This window comes from Bacillus rossius, chromosome 6 (assembly GCF_032445375.1).
Source record: "Bacillus rossius redtenbacheri isolate Brsri chromosome 6, Brsri_v3, whole genome shotgun sequence".
NCBI lineage: Eukaryota > Metazoa > Arthropoda > Insecta > Phasmatodea > Bacillidae > Bacillus > Bacillus rossius.
Window position 1 is genome coordinate 74,057,134 of NC_086334.1, and position 7,505 is coordinate 74,064,638.

A 7,505-nucleotide genomic window follows, 5' to 3' on the forward strand; every position below is an offset into this window, starting at 1 on the left:
AAAGTTACCTAATGATTTTATTGTTTCCAACAGCCCCCCTCAATAAACGTTATTAGGTAGACTTTGCGAAACAACTAAGTAAACAATACAAGTGAACAGCTAAAAAAAAACTTAACCAATAATTTGCATTATTCTAGCCCTATACTTCTTATACATTTCAAGAGTGTGATCTTATTCACTGCTTTAGTGAACATGTCAGCTATTTGATCCTGAGTACAAACATATTTTACACTGATAAGACCCTCACTGATTTTTTCTCGGACAAAATGATGGCGAATGTCAATGTGTTTCAACCGTTTGTGATTCTCTGGGTTTTTTGACACTCTTATTGCACCTTGATTGTCTTCGTATAGGATCACAGGTTCATTTTTTAACACTCCCAGATCCTGCAGTACCCCTCTGATCCAACACGCTTCAGCCGCTGCACCACTCAGAGCCATGTATTCCGCCTCAGTAGATGACAGGGCAACAGTTGACTGTTTCTTGGAGGTCCAGGTGATGGTATTACCTTGGAGTTGGAATACAAAACCTGATGTAGATTTTCTTTCTTCCACATCTCCTCCCCAGTCTGCATCAGCGTATCCACTCAGCTGAGCTGCGGGTTCTTGTCGTCGGTAGACAAGTGTCAAGTCCAAGGTCCCTTTTATATATCTCAAAACGCGTTTTAGGGCAACCCATAGTGCTTCACTTGCCCGGTTTTGATATCTACTCAGAATGCCAAGAGTAGCACTAAGATCTGGTCTTGTGCCTAGGGCGACATACAACAGGCTTCCAATAATCTGTAGACATTTTGTTTCCAGCTCTTTGTCTTCTTCAGTGTCCTGGAAGTTTATTTTACACGGTGGGTCCATTGGTGTGGACACGGGTCTACAGTCCGCCATTCCATATTTCACTAACAATGATTTCAAAAAATGAGTTTGATTCAATTTTAGAGTTCCAGACTTTAAATCTTGAGAGATACAAATTCCTAAGTAGTTTGACACCGGTCCTAGGTCTTTCATCTTGAAATTGTTCTTCAGACTTTCTTTCAATGCCTGAATTTGGTTCTCATCATTGCCTACTATTAGCAGGTCATCCACATACAGCAGGACATATAGCTTCGTTTTGTCTGTGTTCTTGACATACAAGCAGTAATCATGTTTTGATCTTTTCAATCCTTCCCTTTCTATAGCTTCATTGAACTTTTCGTTCCAGCATTTTGGTGATTTTTTAAGTCCATAGAGAGATTTTTTTAGTTTGTAAACTGTCTTTTCATCCCCCTCCATTCCATCTGGTTTTGCTATGAAAACTTCGTCATCTATATCACCATAAAGAAAAGCACTTTGAACATCCATTTGATATACCGGCATGCCCAGGTCATTTGCAGTCGCCAACAGAATTCTAAGCGTCGCCATCTTAGCCACTGGTGCATACACTTCACTTGCATCAAAAATGCTGAGCTGCTCAAAACCTCTTGCAACTAGTCTCGCTTTGTACTGCACTAGTTCTCCTTTTTCATTTCGTTTAATCTTAAATACCCATTTGCTGCCTATGACGCAGGCATCTTTTGGAGGTATAACTTCTGACCAGGTGTCATTTTCCTTTATAGAGTTCAATTCAATATTGATAGCTTCTTTCCACTTTTGCCTTTCATTGCTCATCATTGCTTCTCCGTATGTTTGCGGCTCATCTGCACAAAGAAAACTTGTCTCATATTGGCTCAGATACCTTGGTTCCTTTAGTTTTGTTCTATCCCTCAAATTACATGTTCCCACCTTTTCACATATCTTTCCACAGTTATCTGTTTCAAAGCCTCTGAATTCCTCTTCATCTGCAGATTCATTATTTAAGGAACTATGTTCAATCGTACTGCTTCCCTCTACATTTTCCAGTTGTATGCCTTCCGCTTCATCCCTGTAGTGCTCTTCAGTTTGGATAGGTTTGGTAACTTCGATTCCCATTGTTGTTGTTACACCATCTGGCTTGAACACTACATTTCTTGATATTTCAATTTTTCCTCGGTTCGGTACATACATCCTGTAGGCCTTAGCATTTTCCTGATACCCTACAAATAGTCCTTTTGTGCTCTAAGGGTCCCATTTCTTTCTTTTCTCTTTAGGCACCTGCATGTAAGTCTCTGTTCCAAAGACTTCAAAATGTTTGATTTCAGGAACTGACTTGAACCATAGTTCATATGGGCTTTTTCCTTTAACAGAACTCGTGCCTGTCCGGTTGATGGTGTATACTGCAGTATTAACTGCTTCCGCCCATAAGGTTTTGTTCAGGTTTTTGGCTGCCAGCATAGTCCTGGCTGCCTCCACAACTGTTCTTAGTTCTCTTTCAACTTTCCCATTTTGCTCTGGGCAGTAAGGTGCAGACTTCTGGTGCCGTATTCCCATTTCATCAGTGATATTCCGCATTTCTTGACTGCACAGTTCAGTGTAGTTTCCCGTTCTCAGAATTTTTACTGGATTTCCGGTGTCGTTCTTAGCTATACTTAGAAAGTTCTTAATCTTTTCTTTAGCTTCAGATTTGATCTTCAAGAAGTAAACAAATTTATACCTTGAAAAATCATCTTTTATCAATAGGAAATATCTTGAACCTCCAATTGATGCTGTTTCCATCGGGCCACAAATGTCTGCATGAACGATCTCACAAGTGTCCGTTGTTTTGTGTTCACTTGATGAAAAAGGCAGTCTCTGTTGTTTCCCCTTCATGCAAGCTTCACAAAAGAAGTCCTCAGTACCTTGCACTTCTATGTTGTGGCTCTTCAGAATATTTTTGACCTGCTCTGTATTTTGGTGCACCAACTTTTCATGCCATATTTTAATGGAAGGCTTCTTCACAACACTCACCACAGCTGGGATTGGTTCACACCTAAACATCATCTTGTACAGCTTCCCCTCCAGAGTTCCAACAGCATACACTTTTCCAGATTTACTAAGTTCACATTTAGACTCTCTCCATTCAATTTGATAACCTCTTCTCAACACTGCACCAACAGAGAATAAATTGAATTTGATATCAGGAACATATAACACATCTTTTATCTCCGATATTTGCCAAGAATTACCATCATACACCTCTACTCTCACAGTCCCTACCTCGTTTGCTACAAGAGTTGACCCATCACCAATTACAATATGTTTTTCACTATCCAGCTTGCACATGTCATAAAAAAAATGTCTTTGAGCACACATGTGTTCAGATGCTCCACTGTCCACATACCAGCTTTTGTCATCCAGGCTTTCACTTACCATTGCAGCACTGATAAAAGCATTCAGATTGCCCCCCTTTAGTGTACGATGAGCAGGTTCAGAGCTATTTTCAGCTTTTAACCTCCATCTACAATCTTTACTGATATGTCCCATCTTTTCACAGTAATAGCACATACGTCTCCCACCTGGATTATTAGTTTTCGATTTATTAGAATAGCAGTTTTTCTGAATGTGTCCTGCCTTCCCACACTTAAAACACTTTAATGGATTCTGCCTACCTTGATTTTTAGACAACAGGGCGTTATCCTGACTGCCCTTTCCAGAGATACGCTCCTCTTCAATCAACAGACGTGCACTTAACTCTGACAGTTTTTGGTCCTTTGTTGACACAGACTCCCAAGCCGACACAAAGTGTTTATATTCTTCCGGTAGTGATACTAAAATCTTCGTCATTAGCATTTGATCGGACAGCTTCTCCCCATTCTGCTTCAGCCGGACCACCAACTCTTGCAGTTTTGACAGGAAAGCCGCGACTCCTTCCCCTTCGTATTTTAAAGAAAAGAACTTGTGCTGAAGTTGATGCAAGCTTACTTCCGACTGCTGTTCGAAAATTGATAACAATTTATTCCACATCTCTTGTGCTGACTCGCAAGCAAAAATGTGCATCATTGGTCCTTCTTCTAATCTTGTGACAATTATTTCTTGAGCTTTGCTGTCTCGTGTCACCCATTCCTTTAATTTCTTCTTTTCCGTCTCGGTTTGTGAATCGTCATCCACCACAGTAGGTTTAAACTCCTCTCCAGACACCACACTATATAAACCTTTTGATTTTAACACGACCGTAATTTGAAATTTCCAAACACTCCAGTTTGATCCATTTGCCAATCTAATGTAGTTGTAGTTGGATTCCATAATGGATGCCCGCACTGCGTATTTTCTTCTTCTTTTCTCAACACATCACTATCGCAATAAAACTGTGATACTTATTCAATAACACCAGTGTACTTTCATACGGCCTGGGCCCATAACCTGTTAATAGGTTATATTAAAACTCGGCATCTTTCTTAATATTGTGTAATTTCCTCTTTCTATTACACACATTTCTCACACACTCTACTAGCCATATTTATTTTCTTACTTACTCTATTAGAGTCGTACCAACATAACTTATTCAAACCAACACCAAAGTTACCTAATGATTTTATTGTTTCCAACAAGTTGGTTCTGCTGTTAATGCATGTGGTAATCATATTCCTCCCTTTCTCATTTTACCACGAGTAAACTGGCAAGACCGTATGCTTCAAGGCGCACCACCAGGCTCCATGATAGCCAATATTGACTCTATTCTCTCCCTTTATACAGCTCTAATAAGATCAAAACTTGAATATGGTTCTATTATATGGAATAGCATCAATAACACTGATATTGAAAAGCTTGACAGGATTCAATCTAAAGTATCTGACTATATTAACAAAAAATTAAATACTATCAATAACATAGATTTAAATTCCCTCCTTGGTTCATTATCAACTAGAAGAAAGATCTTAGATGCCATTTTTGTCTTCCATTGTTATTATGGTAATCTTATATGTCCTCATTTATTTGATGTTACTGGCATTAAAATTCCTTCTTTTAATAGCCGTAACCCACCTTTTTTGTGCACACTTTTAAATACAAATGATATTATATATAGACTTGTTAACAATTTTAATATGTATGTTAATCAATTACAACCTACCAGAGAGAAAAAACTTGTTAAAAAAATTATTCTTTCGGCATCCAAAGATTAATTATCTTTATGCTCTAATGTTATTACCTAAATTATTTAATACCAGATGTATTAATCTAAGGATACTAACTGTATTTATCCACATAATATTATATGTTCTGTACTTATACATTTATTACTCTCATGAAACATTTTTTGTTATTTTAAGTACTTTTCAGAAGTTAAGCACTCATATGGATATTTGTATGTTATGTTGTCTTGTCTTTGTTTTTGTGCTACTATTTGTTGTTCTTATAATTTATTGTTTTGTTCTTATTTTTGTTCTGTTACTGTATTTGTTTTTTTTTAGATGTCTTAGATGTTGTGCCCACCGTTGGAGCCTTGTGCTGTTGGTGTGGCATGTAACAAATCAAATAAATAATTAAATAAAATAAATAAATAAATAAATATTGAAGGCCGCAAGCGGGGTCGATGTCGCATTTTAATCTGATACACCTGAGAAAGTCGAGCTGGAAGCTGAGCATGCAAAAAATTCATACAAAATTAAGAAAGACTTAACAAGACGAAGAGGGAATTTGGAAATGAGTAAATCAAAAAAGAAGAAAAAAGAAGAGCAGCCAAAAGGTGACAGTTCAGAAGATGATGGAGTTTGGGAGGCCAGTGGTGGCATCTTGGATGACATTAGTCTACTGTCAACAAGTGAAGATTCTGAAGTGGAAGAGGACGACTTCTTTGCAGTGTGCGATCCCATAATAGATGAATTTGTATTTGTTGAGTTTGATGGCAAGAAAGGAAAAACATATTTTGTGGGAAATGTAACCGAAGTTGACCCATCATCCTCTGAGATTTTGGTGAACTTTCTTAAGAAGAAAAAGGCACACTTTTACTTTCCAACAATTAGAGACGAGGGGCTTGTGCCAAGAGAAAAAGTGAAAAATGTCCTACCACTGCCTTCCATCAGACGTGGACACTACAATTTCAAAATAAAATTTCCCAATGTTTATATTGGTTGATTTGTTGTTTCATATTAGGTAACTTTCTTAAATAACTTTAATGAAGATGACCTATCAGTCACTGAGATATTTGTGGAACATTTTAAGGAAGAAAGAGTGTACCTACCTTTATTTCCAACAGGTAACTTTGAAGCAATGGACTTGTCCCAATAGACAGTGTTAAAAATGATCTGCAAGTGCCCTACACAAGATGTGGACTGTATTTTTATTACGAAGTTTCCCAATTTCTTATTGGTTAAATATTTCTAAGTGACCATTACTTTACAAGGATTTAATTAATACATTAAAAATATGTTATGAAACTCATTGACTTCATTTCTTCCATAAAATAACTCAAAGAAACATCAATAAATAGCAGAAAGAATTTTAAAAAGTTCAGAAGGGAGACATGATCCTTATGGGATCAACTCTCCCAGTAAGAGGGAACAAGTCTCCCTAACGAGGGGACACTTGATCCCTGATACACAAAATCTGAAAAAAGATTCTATAATAGAAGATTAAAAGATATTTGAAAGCTGAAAGGGCGTTAATCCTTGTTCCAAGATTGTTAGATTGAAATAGAGTCCTAGATAATCAGATATTTCTTTTAAGGCTTGAACTAGAATCAAAAAACTGAAAAGGGGATCAAGTATCCCTACTCTCCCCTATATTGTAAGATAGTGTTATGTACAAACTTTGGGATATAGATTTTGGAAACGTATCCTCTATTTAAAAATAGTTATTTTTGTAGGTCTCTCAGATCATCCATTACAGATATGCTTACTGCAAGCCCTTGTACTTCTTAAGTTATCTACGTACGTAAATATTTATTTGCAAAATATGATGTTTTATACGGGCCTATAAAGTAAGGTAGCCCGTTATTAGTAAAACAAATGTATTATCAATTATAACTCGTTAACTTATTGGCAAAAGTGTTAATAAAACAATACAGTAAAAAAAAGGGAAAAAATAGACAGAAGACCATTTTGAAAAACACATGTTTAAACTTCTAAACAATGAAAGAACTTCAGGCAAATCATCTTTACTTAAACATACAATAATAAAAAATAAATCATAAACAAAAAATCAGCAAATAGGAATATTATTCTACTATTCAACTTTATGCAACCCGCATAGAAGAGCATATCATATTTCAATACAAAGTAAGTTCTTAATACACAAAATTACAGTATTTATCTAAAAAATAATAATATCCACCAATGTAAATAAGTGTTCTTATTGGAATTAAAATGCCTTTGGTAAGAACTGTACGCAGCCAACCACACATTTATAATTTTTTTTGATGTAGCAGACACTTCTCACAACAGAAGGGCATACCAGCTCTATTGTTGCAAACTTTAGTTAAAGCTTAAAAAAGATATAAATGTTGAGGTAATCAAACAAATGTTTCCTGACCCAAAGTTGTGTTATAATTTTGGTTTAGACGATTTTGATAGAGCTGTAGGTCAGGTACCACGCAATTTGTAATTTTTTGGTGATCAGACAATATGCACATCAGAAAGACATATTAGCTTTATCGGTGCAAACTTTAGTTAAAGCTTAAAAAATATTTAAATGTTGTACTAC